At 41.3% G+C, this 14,205-nt stretch overlaps 1 pseudogene; it reads right to left on the bottom strand.

Annotated features, from left to right (window-relative positions):
* Positions 1 to 12,317: 12,317 nt before the first annotated feature.
* The window catches only part of LOC105546342, a 28,412-nt pseudogene continuing 26,524 nt past the window's right edge, over positions 12,318 to 14,205 (bottom strand).

Here is a 14,205-nt window from a genome sequence, read left to right as displayed (position 1 = left end):
TAGGCCTAGGAGTGGTCACAGCTTCCTGCTGTTGCAAACCCCGGGGTGCCTACATATCGTTTGTTGAGTCTCTAAACCTTGCCCAAATCTCTGCAAACAATACCATAATTGAAGTTACTGCATATTACTTGAGTTGTTTCTCTTATATCCCTACAGATTCAGTATCTGAGGAGGTCAGAAAACACCATGAGGCCTGAGCAGATAATGTTCAGCAGGACACAGGTGATCTGATTATGAAGTATAATATTTGCAATGAAAGTTTCCAGAAAGAAAGTATACAGATAAAATGCTAAAGTTTCATGGTACCACACTGTGGAGTATCATAGATATGATATAGAATGAAGCATAAAGGAGGGAAATAATATATATGACCTAAGATATCCATATGTTTGGTAAAGAGATAACAGGTATTAAAATGAATTTGAAATTTCAATGCTAGAAGGTATCACTAAGATTTAATGAGATATGATTCATGATAATTGTGGAAGTGTATAATTTGTTCAAAAAGTGTATCTAGAGAAAGAGTGGGGTCTTCTCATGTAAATCAAGGCTATATTGACCTATATTTAGATCTAGGAAACTGAGCATGTATCTAAATGGAGAAAGAAACAAGTGATATAGGAGGACTATACCATAAACTGATAGAATAGTACTAGAAAATGTCCAGGGGATTTGTTACCCACATCTGTTCCATCAGTATATAATTTCTTCACCTCCTGTCTTCCTGCCTGGATCACCATTATTAGTAGCCTAGTTTGTGACCTTTCATTTTTTTGCATTATTTATGTGATGCTGTAGATAACATGTACAATACAAATATATACATATATACATACATGTGTATATATGCAGTCACTTAAAATCTTGCTTATTTTACAATAAAGAAATAACAGACACTTCTCTGTATCTGCTTTTCTCACTCAATGCTACTTTGTGAAATCTCCCCAGGTTATCTAAAATAGTTCTTATTCATTATTTTTAATGGCTACATAATATTCCAAGATGTGGACGCTTTGTTTAGCCATTTCCTTACTAATGGACATTCATTTTATCTCTGGAATTTTTGTCACTAGGAAAATAAATGCAATAAACTTTCTTAATCTTATGTCTTTATGTATTGGTGCTGTTATTTTACTGGATAATCCCAGGAGTGAGATTGCTGGGCCTAAGGGTATATGTATTGTTTACTTTTAATAGATAGTACCCAGTTATTTTTCAAATGCTCTAGTACTTCACATTTCCACCAGCACTTTTCCTACCTTTTAAAATTTTAGATCTAGCATTTTGCAGTTTGATGGGTATAAATAACAGCTCATTATTAAATTATTTTGCAATTATCTGATTTGTAGTGAATTTGAGCATCTTTTCTTTCTTATTTCTTTTTCTTTTTTTTTTTTGGATGGAGTCTCACTCTTTCACCTAGGCTGGAGTGCAGTGGTGCAATCTCAGCTTATTGCAGCCTCTGCCTCCCGGGTTCAAGCAGTTCTCCCACCTTAGACTCCTGGGAAGCTGGGACTACAAGCACGCACCACCATGCCCAGCTAATTTTTGTATTTTTAGTAGAGAGGGGGATTTCACCATGTTGGCCAAGCTGGTCTCGAACTCTTGACCTCAGGTGATCTGTCTGCCTCAGTCTCCCAAAGTTCTGGGATTACAGGTGTGAGCCACCGTGCCTGGCCTGAGCATCTTTTCATAAGCTTTTTAGTCATCTTGATTTAGTCTATTATGAGTTTCATATTTTTTATTGCATTGTTAAATTTTTCTCAGCAATTTGTAAGTGCCTTGTATTTAGATAATTACTCTTTCATTTGTATTACAAATAATTTCTAACCAGGTGGTTTTCTTATATATTAATTTTTTAAGCAAATAAAAATTTAGAAATTTTTGTATATTCAAATATAGCTTTTTAAACAGCTATTAGGTTTCTGGCATTAAGATCTTGGCTGGGCCTGGTAGCTCACACCTGTAATCCCAGCACTTTGGGAGGCCGAGGTGGGAGGACTGCTTGAGGCCAGCAGTTCAAGACCAGCCTCAGTAACATAGGGAGATCCTGACTCTACCAAAAAACAAACAAACAAACAAACAAAAAACCTAAAAAATTAGGCCAGGTGCAGTGGCTCACACCTGTAATCCCAGCAGTTTGGGAGGCCGAGGTGGGTGGATCACCTGAGGTCAGGAGTTTGAAACCAGCCTGGCCAACATGGTGAAACCCCATCTTTACTAAAAAAATACAAAAATTAGCTAGGCATGGTGGTGCACGCCTGTAATCCCAGCTACTCGGGAGGCTGAGGCAGGAGAATCGCTTGAACCCGGGAGATGGAGGTTGCAGTGAGCCAAGATTGAGCCACTGCACTCAAGCCTGGGCAACAGAGCAAGACTCTATCTCAAAAAACAAACAAAAACAAAACAACATAAACAAAAAACTCTAAGATCTCCTCCTTACCTAGATTTTGCATGTTGTAGATTTTTTAGCATAATTTTTATTGTTTTATTTTCTACATTTAAGTCTTAAATTAAGTAAATTTATTAAGTAAATAAAATTCAATAAATATTAACATTAAATAAATCCATCAGGAGTTTATTTTTATATATGGCATAAGGTGGAGGCCCACTTTTTTCCACTTGGATTGCCAGTAGTGCGAGTAGTGTAATTTATTAACTAATCCATTCTTTTCTCACCGATTTAAAAAATACTATTGTTACATGTTAACTTTCATATATACTGTGCCCTAATTTTGTATTCACTATTCCTCTAATCTATTCCTTGTTGGTTTGATTACAGTAGTGTTATAATATGTTCTGATATTTGTTAAGGCAAAATCCTCTTTAACTTTCTTGTTTTTCACACTTCCCTTGGCTGTTCTGAGACATTTATCCTTTCATATTTACTTTAAGCCTGTAGTTTTTTCTTTTAATAAGAACCGACAATGAGCATCTTCCCTAATACCTCACATATTAAAGAAGTCATTTCATTTCTTCTCTATGTATCTTAAATTAAAAGCTAATAATGATTCTTAATAGTAAAACACAAGCTTTCCAATTAAAGAATACCTGCTACTACCACTATTTCATTGTTCTGAGAGTGCTTGTCATTGCAATTAGACAAGAGATTACATGTATTTATTTACTCTATAACTATTGAGCCTCTACTATGTCTAGGCACTTTTCTAGGCACATTCTGGTGAGGAGAGACAGATAATAAATGAATAAACAAATATATAGTATGTCAGATGTTGATGAGTACGGTGGAGAAAGATAAAACTGGGTAAGAGAGAAAGAGAATGGGAGTTTGTGTCATTTTACACAGGTTGGGTGGAGGAGGCTTCACTGATAAAGTAACATTTGAGAGGAGTCTTGAAGGAAGTGAAAGAATGAACCATTTTGCTATTTGGAGGATGAATGGTTTGTGCAGAAAGAACAGAAGGTGCAAAGGCCCTGAGGTGAGGCGTGCTTCACGTATCTGAGGAACATCAAGGAGGCCAGTGTGATTGGTGATTGGAGTGGAGTGAGGGAGACCATAGTTGAAGATGAGGTCACAGATAAATATTGGGCAGCTATTTTATTTATAATTGAGAGAAGATATTTATGGTACATACAGCTGGCAAAGGATTAGTATCAATTATATATATATATATATATATATTTTTTTTTTTTTTTTTGAGACAAAGTCTCACTCACTCTGTCACCCAGGCTGGAGGGCAGTGGTGTGATCTCGGCTTACTACAACCTCTGCCTCCCAGGTTCAAACGATTTTTCTGCCTCAGCCTCCTGAGCAGCTGGGATTACAGGCAAGCGCCACCATGCCCAGCTAATTTTTGTATTTTTAGTAGAGACAGGTTTCACCGTTTTGGGCAGGCTGGTCTCAAACTCCTGACTTCAAGTGATCCACCTACCTCGGCCTCCCAAAGTGCTGGGATTACAGGTGTGAGCCACCGTGCCCGGCCTCAATAATATATTCTATAAATCAACACAGCACAAATAATTCAACAGAAATGGGCAAAATATATGAATACATTTCACTAAAGAGGAAGCACATGTGACCAACAAACACATGAAGAAATGTTCCGCTGCTTTAGTAATTAAAGAAATTCGAACGGCTACAAAGAGATCAACTTTTCTGCCCATTCTATTGGCAATACAGAGTGTCTGGGAGCATGCACATCAACAGGATTAGTTCTCCTTTGCTGGTGAAAATTTAAACTGATGTGTCTTCTTTGAAAAATAATGTTGGCACTATCTCACAGGTTAAATATTAACATATTTTACCACTCAGGGGCTCCTCATCTAACCAAAGAGCCATCGATAAGAATATTTATAGCAGCACTGTTTATAATAGCAAAAGCTTAGAAACAATTGAAGTGCTCATTAACAAGGCCGTGGATAAGTAAACTGTGGTGTATTTCCACAGTCAATTATTATGCAGCCATCAAAATGAATTACAATGATGTACACTTTCTGGATGAATCTTCACAATCTAACATTAAGGAGAAAAATAGGTCCTCGAAAATTACATGCAGTGTAATATCCTCTTTATAAAGTTATAAACAACTAAAGATTAAAAATGGAATTTCCCCCCAGAATATAGAGGATATAAATTTATATTTTAAAACAGAAAGCAAGAGAATGATAAACCAGGGTTCATGATGGTGGCTGTTCCAGGAGGCCAAGTGAGGACAGAGGAAGGGTATTAGCAAGGATACAGGCCAGGCACAATGCCTCACGCCTGTAATCCCAGCACTTTGGGAGGCTGAGATGGGTGAATCACTTGAGGTCAGGAGTTCAAAACCAGCCTGGCCAACATGGTGAAACCCCGTCTCTTCTAAAAATACAAAAATCTTAGCCGGGCATGGTGACTTTCGAGTTTTCTTTCCTCGGAATTTAGAATTTTGAAGGAAGAAACCCTGAGACTGGAGACAGTTGGAATTGAGTCCTATTAATGGCAGACCTCTAGGGAGAGTCCACAATTTTCATTTGCAGAGACCCCTAAGCTTTCCTGGTTCTTACTCATGGCCTGGTTACAGTGATAATACTGGTAAATTTTTAACAACTGACACTCTAAAAAAAAAAGAAAGAAAGAAGGAAATTAAGGAAAGGAAAAGGAGCCCTGGTTTCTAGTGCTTGATGACTCCTGAGGTGTAAATACTCCCACCATGGCCTATTTCAAGCTGTCACAGTGATGTCACTGAACAGGGAGTTGGGAAGTATTGCCTATGATAGACTCTCACAAGCCAGTACGAGCTGGCTTCAGCACGCCACTGCTTCCCTGTCAATTCTCCCTTGTATTCACAGAACTCTCCAGTAGTCTCCCAGTAAATTTCTTTTGGAGTTTAGACAGCTAAGACTTATTTTAACTAATTGTTAAACTCATTTATTTTAACTAATAAGGCTGTTTTTTTATAGCCGCATCCTTTAAGTATTAATTGCCATTTTCATTTGTATACAAAATCAATATCTATTTCTACAAATGTGCAGAGTCTTCAGCAGCTCCGGAAAAGAATATTTTTAATCACTGCAGTCACTTAGGTTAACAGGCTTATCTTTGGAAATTCCTGCCCTCTGGTGTCCAGTATAGAGAACTACTTTTGTGTTCTCTAAAGCTGTGAATGTTAGCGGACAACCAGGAGGTGGGTTAGAGGCTCTTGATGCAGATCAGGGGACTACTCCCAGGTGTAGATGGGCGAGTGTAATGCTTATTAGTTCCTAATGTTTGTTTATTAATGAAGCCCAAGAAAACTTTATACCTGGGTTTCTCAACCTCGGTACTAATGACATGTTGAGCTAGATAATTCTTTGTTGCAGGATGATTTTTTGTTTTGTTTTGATTTTGGAGACAGAGTCTCGCTCTGTCGCCCAGGCTGGAGTGAGTGCGGTGGCACAATCTCAGCTCACTACAACCTCTGCCTCCTGGGTTCAAGTGATTCTCCTGCCTCAGCCTTCCGATTAGCTGAGATTATAGGTGCCCACCACCACACCAGGCTAATTTTTGTATTTTTAGTAGAGACAGGGTTTCACCACGATGGCCAGACTGGTCTTGAACTCCTGACCTCAAGTGATCCATCCGCCTCGGCCTCCCAAAGTGCTGTGATTACAGGTGGGAGCCACCGCGCTCGGCTGGTTTTGTTTTGTTCTGTTTTTAAGACAGGGTCTCACTTTGTTGTCCAGGTGGGAGAGCAGTGGTACAATCATAGCTCACTGCAGCCTTGAATCCCTGGGGTCAGGTGATCCTCTCACCTCAGCCTCCTGAGTACCTGGGACTACAGGCACACCCCACCATGCCTGGCTAAATTTTTTTTCTTTTTTTTTTTTTTTGAGACGGAGTCTCGCTCTGTCGCCCAGGCTGGAGTGCAGTGGCGCGATCTCGGCTCACTGCAAGCTCCGCCTCCCGGGTTTACGCCATTCTCCTGCCTCAGCCTCCCAAGTAGCTGGGACTACAGGCGCCCGCCACCTCGCCCGACTAGTTTTTTGTATTTTTTAGTAGAGACGGGGTTTCACCGTGTTAGCCAGGATGGACTCGATCTCCTGACCTCGTGATCCGCCCGTCTCGGCCTTCCAAAGTGCTGGGATTACAAGCTTGAGCCACCACCCCCGGCTAATTTTTTTTTCTTTTTGTATTTTGTGTAGAGACAGGGTTTCGCCATGTTGCCCAGGATGTTTAGCAACATTCCTGGCCTCTACCCAGTATGCAGATAGCACCCACCCCTCCACCAACTGTGACAACCAAAAATACCTCCAGACATTGCCGTTGCCAAATGTCCCGTGGGTTGGAGAGGAGAGCGATTCCCAGGCTGAGAACCACTGCTCTATGCTGATGAAGCAAATTTATTCTATACATTGTTGACCTTGAAGTCGCACTGAACCCACCAGCTTATGGCACCAAGTTGGAGCTTAAGCCTACAGCCCAGGCTGCAACTCCTGAGTTCCCATACTGTATACTACAGGAGGAAAAGTTCCAGGTGCCAGATATCCAAAGACTTGCTTTTTAATAGGACACACAGCCTATAATCAAAAATGTAAAACCTTCCAACTAAAGCAAAACATTTCAATGCGTGATCGGAATGAATGTTGGTGCATTCATTCATTTGTTCAGTAAATATTTGTTAAGGAGTACTTCTGAAATAGGTGATGCAGTAGGTGCTAGAGCTGATGCAATGGCAGACTATGGCCCTGCCTTTAAGGAGCTAATAATCCTAGAGGGGTTCAATGGAGATATTGTCAGTTATAAGTAAAAGAGAGTCCAATTCCAGCTGGCTTAAACAGTCATGGGACTTTACTGGCCCACGCATTTGAAAAGCCCACAGACAGTGCAGACCTTAGGGAAGGCTGGATTCAATGGCTCAAAGTTGTCACCAGGGCCTGGGTTTCCTTCAGTGTCTCTGCTCTTCCTTTCCTATTGTCAATTTCATCCTAAGGTGGACTTCCCTTGTCCAGCAGCCCCCAGTATTACGTGTGTCCTAATTTCTAGTAGAAGACTTGAAATTCACTTTGTTTAGACTACTTTAGGTCACCTGCCTACCCTTGAATCAATAGTTGTCACCAGAGAAATGGAAAGTCCTGATTGATTGATTTAGCCAAGAGTACTTGCTGAGGGAGTACTCCTGTGGGAGATCAGGGATTGCTGGGAAGGGAGAGAGAGCACCAGAAATGCTGGGTGAATGTGGGGTGGTCAGCCAGCCCTTTTCACACAGGCTCTGCCGGGTGATTTCATCCGGTCCCAAAGCACCATTCCTATTGGTTTCCTTGAAGGTCTTATTGCAGCAGTCTGGGCTTCAGACCTGCTGCTTCCCCCTCTGAAACCTCATTCCATCCACTCTTCACAGTGACCCCTTCTCTCCTTTCAAAGCTCAGTTCAGAGTCAGATTCTCTGAGGCTTCTTCCACCTCCCTGAGCCATCCTTCTTTCATACTCCCTTAGCCCTGGTACTACCTATGCCTCATACCTAGTCAGGTTTCATGTTCCTGCTTCTCCAATTTTAGACTTACATTTTACCTTTAAAGAGTTTGGGGTCTCCTAAATCCCCTCTCTTTAATGCCTAACAAAGGCATTGAGAGCTTTGATGTTGACTTCTTTGTTTTCCCCAATTTCAACAATAAGATGGTTAAAATGTGTGTGTGTGTGTGTATGTGTGTGTGTGTGTAAAACAGAGTGAGAAAGAAGTATGGAGCTGTGGAAAGAGCACAGTAAGACAATCTATAGGCAGACAGTCCCGGTTTTAAATCCTGGATTGCCACTCTTTCAGATCTCAGATATTCACCAGTGGATCCCTACTTGACTCTTTTCTTTCCTTAAACGGTATGTGTAGTGTGTTACACATTCACTTTCTATGACTTTTCATGCTTGTGAATATGCAATCATGCCAGTGTTATTTGTTTACATTAGGCACATTTAACAAACAGTACATTAAATAAGTGCTTGTAAGTACTGCCATAGTTGAAGTTCCTAACAGTGGTGGCTTTGGCTAAGAGAGAGCAAAGAGGGACAAAGAGAAATCCTTCAGGCCTTGAACACATTTTTCCCCTTTTAGCTGAATGTGGTTCCCAGATTTGAGGTGGAGTGGAAGGAGGAAGTATGGTTTGTTCCTTCCACCTACTCCTCTGCCTGATCACACCTCCCGAAGCCTTGCCCTGATATAACTGCTCAGTGCATGGCCGTGGTGCTTACATCAGCCCTCCATGCATAAAGTAAAGATAAGAATGATAACAATATTTTATTTTTTGAGACAGGATCTCTGTTGCCCAGGCTGGAGTGTGGTGGCACGATCTTGGCTCACATAACCTCTACCCCCTGGGTTCAAGTGATCTTCCCACCTCAACCTCCTGAATAGCTAGGACTACAGGCACACACCACCACACCTGGCTAATGTTTGTATTTTTTATAGAGATGGGGTTTCACCCTGTTGACAGACTGATTTCGAACTCCTGGAGTTAAACAATCCACCTGCCTTGGCCTCCCAATGTGTTGGGATTACGGGGGTTAAGCCACCATGCCTAACCGATTTTTTTTAACATGATGCTTTTAAACTTACTTAATGCATTTGGGGTAGGTTTAATGCATAAAAAGTGGGAGATGGTAGAGGCCTGGGAAGATATATAGTTGCGCTTTCCATGATATGAAACATGGCCCTCTGAATGCACTGCCAGCACATCTGTCCTTGTGAGTTTCCCTGCTTTGAGCCTCAGTTCAGTCACTTACCACTTACAAAAGGTTACTTGATGGGAGGGCTATTTCTCCAGTCTACTCCTTGATGTCAGCCCTCCAAGTTGGGGTATGATGGGCTGAGGAACCCTGAGGTTTAGACTAGCTAAGTGGTGGGACCAACTGATGACCGACTGTCCTCTGATGAAGCCCACGTCAGTCACCTACAATTTACCACTTGAGCCCAGGAGGTCGAGGCTGCAGTGAGCCATGATTATACCACCACACTCCGGCATGGGTGACAGAGTGAGACCCTGTCTCAAAAACGAACAAAAATCTGGGAATCCCAAGTCTGTTCTATTTTTGTAATAGTGGACACATTTTCAGAAGGACATGAGGACCTTTCTGAGTCTAAAACCCTTCTGGACCTCATCTTCCTCTTTTATGAAATGAGATTAATTCTCCACTATGAGGTAATCATGCCCTGTTGTATATTCAGGGCATCTCACTAAATTAGCCTGGTCATCTTTAAATTTTTTAGTACAAGTACACCTGTTGGAAATCCAGACTTTACCCACTTGACCAGATATATTCCCCGGACGTCAGGACTAATAATCCCCAGATATGGTGATGGCATTGTTTTCTTCCTCTGCCCTGATGCCCCACCCTAGGCTTCAGGGGCAAGCCTTTCCCTAATGATTCTTTCACTGGCAGTTCATTATTTCAGTGCATTGCTGTGGAAAGCTCTATATAAATATTTGTTGCTTAAAAGTTGGGGAATCCCTTGGCCGGGCATGGTGGCTTACGCCTGTAATCCTGGCATTTTGGGAGGCCAGGGCAGGAGGATCACTTGAGCCCAGGAGTTTGAGACCAGCCTAGGCAATATAGTGAGACCCCATTTCTATAAAAAAGTTTTTTTCTTAATTAGTGGGGAGTGGCAGCGCCTGTAGTCCCAGCTACTCAGGAGGCTGAGGTGAGAGGATCACTTGAGCCCAGGAGGTTGGGGCTGCAGTGAACCATGATCACACCACTGCACTCCAGCGTGGGTGACAGAGTGAGACCCTGTCTCAAAAACAAACAAAGATTTGGGAATCCCAAGTCTGTTCTATTTTTGTAATAGTGGACACATTTTCAGAATTGCGTGAGGACTTTTCTGAGTCTGAAAACCTAAAATTCTCTAATTGACAATTTTGAATATCTTTGGGAGGAAATGCACAATCCATGACCAGACCAGAATATACTAAGAAAATAATTTATTTAATTGTAAGTTGGGAAAATTTTTAAAAAGTTTAGTAATAACGATGAACAAGATCATGAATTTATCCATTGGAGATTTAAACTTTAATGAAAATTTTTTAAAAAATCAAGAAATTCACTTAAAAGTAAACATGAGTTCTTTGCTCTAAACTTTCAGGCTAAATCATTTCTTTGGTTCAGGACTTAAAAACCCTTAAACTCTCCCTACTCCAGACTGAATCCAAGACAACCTGACTAATAGAGAAGCAGGAGTCTTAACTGATGTGTGATCTACTTTTCCTTTTTCAAAGCCCTACTTTTTCCTTTTTAAAGCCCACTAATTCAGAGTTTTTGTTTTGTTTTGTTTTGTTGGATGTCAGACTTTTTGGCAAAAAATGAAGTAGGAGGCACAGTGAAATGGTCAAGAAAAATCTAAGTTTCATTTTATAAAAGAAGCTCATTGCAGTATACAACAGGCTAGTGCAATGGCTTTTCAAATAAATTGCTTGAAAATAGAAACAAATGACCTAGACTGGAACACAAGCAAAATACAAAGATATGTGCATATGTACATGTTGCCTCCTAAATTCCTTTACATTGATTTGGTTAACTTTAAATAATATGTAGGATTTCACAGCTTCTCTTAGAGAAGGGAATTGAATGTTAAACTGTTCAGTCATGATAACTAGATCTCCCATTGTTATGGCTCATGCTTCTGTTACAAAATCAATTAACCGTTTTGCCAAGCATGTCTAATTGTTACACTTCCACAGTGCAGATGGAGCAGGAGAAAACAAGAGGTTACTTGATAGGAGGGCTGTTTCTGCAGTCTACTCCTGGATTTCAGCCCTCCAAGTTGGGGTATGAGGGGCTGAGGAACCCTGAGGTTTAGACTAACTAAGTGGTGAGACCAGCTGATGACTGAGTGTCCTCTGATGAAGCCCACATCCTAGAAACGGAACTGCTTGCAAGCCTCTTCAATCCACTGCAGGCCTTTGCCTTCTCTGACACCATCCACATCTCTTTGCCGAGGATTAGAAGATGCAAGTTGCAGTCTGGTAGACTGAATACCACTTAGGCAACACAAGAAACATATTCCGTTCAAGTCCCCGCTGCTTGTCATTCATAGGATCAACGAGGCGGAAATCACTCACACTTCCTCCCATTCAGTGCCTGGATCTGTGATGTATTTAAGCACCAACCCCATACCCTAAGTGCCCCCAGGGTGGCACTGCCCCACAGTGATCGGCTCCTCTCTTCCACTCTCTGTTTGCTATTTCATGCAAACTCATGTCAAGGCTTTGTTTTGACTTCATGCTGGGCACCTTGGCTCATTCAGGTTCCTTGGGACTCTGATCACGCACCACCATGATATCTACTAGGACACTCCACCAATTTTTCGCACAGAAGCCAAACAACATCCTGATGAGAAAAGGACGGACTACAGATGGCCTGAAGCAATCTGCTATTGAAGCATTTTGAGGATTGCCAAGGCAAATGGTGTCTTTACTGAGAGCTCTGCTGCACAGTAACTTCACGTTGTTTTAGATCCATTGGAAATAGGCAGGCATTGAACTCAAGGGACAACCCCTTACAATCATATCTTGCTGCCAAACGCTTCCCTTAGCACCCTTTTCTCCAGATGTTATGTGGCATGTGTAGAGTGTTTCTGGCTTTGTCTTTGCCTATGACAAGTTCTTTTTGGTTCAGTTGATAGTATTTCCCCGAAACCCAAAATAGATAAGAAATCACTGGGAATTTACATCTGATTACCCTAGATTCATTCTCCCACATTACAAAGCCTCAAGTTTCAAGGAAGAATGGTATGTGTTTGCTGTGTTGGTGTTTCATTAGTATTTTTTTTAACTTAAAATTAAGTGTTACTTTTCTGAGGAAGTAGCCAGAATACTCCTCTCTCAAATTCAGAAATCTACTGGCACAATTTGAAGTCAGATGATATTTCTAACCAAATTATACTCTTTTGTCTGCCATGATCGCTTGACAGTTTTAATATCTGAAGGCAGGCTGATATGATAATCCCAGCAGTATTCTAGGGATAAGATTTTAGAGGGTTTGTTGAGAAGGAAATACTTGTTTAGGTGGCTTTCATCATGCCACTCAGCTTCTATGTCATTTTTCTTTTCCAGGAGGATTCTCTTAAAGCACTCCTGGGGGATGTTGAGAACCTGAATGGGTGTTCCTCCAAAAATGGCTGTGTGGTAATAAAAATCCTCCTGGCCAAATGGAATGCATGCTGCTGACTCTTTCTGCCTCTCCTAGGTAAAGTCATCAGGATCTGCCTTGTACCACCAGGGCTGTAGCTGAGCCACTGACTGGCCTAGGGTCTTCACCCCAAAATTGTCTTGGAAGACCTGGTCTACATCCATGCAGAAGAGGAAGTGTTGGATGTGGGCCAAGATGTGCTCCCTGATGATCTTCACAGGCATCATGCTGATGTGTTGCCACCTCTTCTCTGGCTTGACCTGAAACACTTTTAAGGAATGCAGAGGACCCAGCTCTATAAACAGCACCTTGGAGACATCATCCACCATGATGTAAAATATGACTTTGTGGCCGACCATTAGCAGGTGTTATGAACTCTTATGAACTCTTCCAAGTAATGCTCAATATATCTGAAACAAAGAAGAAAAGCAAAACATTTAACCTTTGGGATTCCTGAAAGAAATCACATGTTGTTGTAATCATGTCTGTATTTTATAGTTAGTAGAAGAATGATTTCTTCCCACCCCGGGTATGTTTTCATGTTAGTGTAATGCCCCTGGCTACTCTCCACCATTCAGTCACTCAGTCCGTGGGAAGCTGGAATGACTTACCTGACTGCCAATTTTGGAAGAGCAGCTAGAACTAGACATGCACTACCCTATCCTTCCTCTCCTCTGGCTTTTGGGAACCAGCCAGTCCAAGAGAGCATGTGTTCTCAACTGCTCTGGGTTTTGCAGGAAGCTTAGTACAGGATCTATTTTCACATCCAGAGGTCTGTAGGTGCCTGGATGCTCAAGTCTTTCTAACTCTGGGGATTGAATATTTAGGAGGCGCAGGGCCTGCAGATATAAGCCACATTCTCCAATATGAGCTTTAACTATAATGAGGGTGATATTTACCACTCTCTGCCTTCCTTACCCCTTTGTCCAATTTACCAATTGGTTCAGACTTTGGACAGTCAAAGTGGGTACTTGTTCTTGAGCTCAATTCAAAAGCCCTAGCATAAACCCCAATGTTGCTACTGCCAGACCAGGTACAAGGGTGATGTGACCCTTGGATCCAATGGGGATGCATTAAGCCCAAACAGTGGAACTCCTTTGTCCTGTGTGATACAGAGAATGAGTTATGAGATCTAGATCTGCTTTCATGTTACATAGTCATCCTATGAGCCTCCCACTAGTCACCTAAAACACCAATCCATTGTCCACACACCATTATCCAAAATACTAGTCCATCCAAATACTAGAATGAGCAACTTCTGATTTAACCTTATTTTAACTACTTTTTCTTTATCTTAAAAAAAGGACTATGTTAGCAATAAGCCACGTTTGGTGGCTGATTAAACATAGATGAAAAGAGAAGATAAAAAACTTTAAAAAGTAAAAAAAAGAAAAAAAAAGGACTACGTTGTTCAGAGAAGTTTTAGGTTCACAGAAAAATTGGGCCAAAAGTACGGAATTCCCATATACCTCCTGCTCCCACATTTGCACGGGCCCCCATCCCCCCACTATCAACATCCCTGCACCAGAGTGGTGCATTTGTTACGATCAATGAAGCTACACAGACATATCACTATCACCCAACATCCATAGTTTACATTAGGGTTCACTCTTG

The sequence above is a fragment of the Mandrillus leucophaeus genome, unplaced genomic scaffold (genome assembly GCF_000951045.1).
Source record: "Mandrillus leucophaeus isolate KB7577 unplaced genomic scaffold, Mleu.le_1.0 Scaffold354, whole genome shotgun sequence".
Taxonomy (NCBI): Eukaryota; Metazoa; Chordata; class Mammalia; order Primates; family Cercopithecidae; genus Mandrillus; species Mandrillus leucophaeus.
Note: the sequence above shows the minus strand (reverse complement) of the source record. Positions and strands in the feature narration are given on the sequence as shown.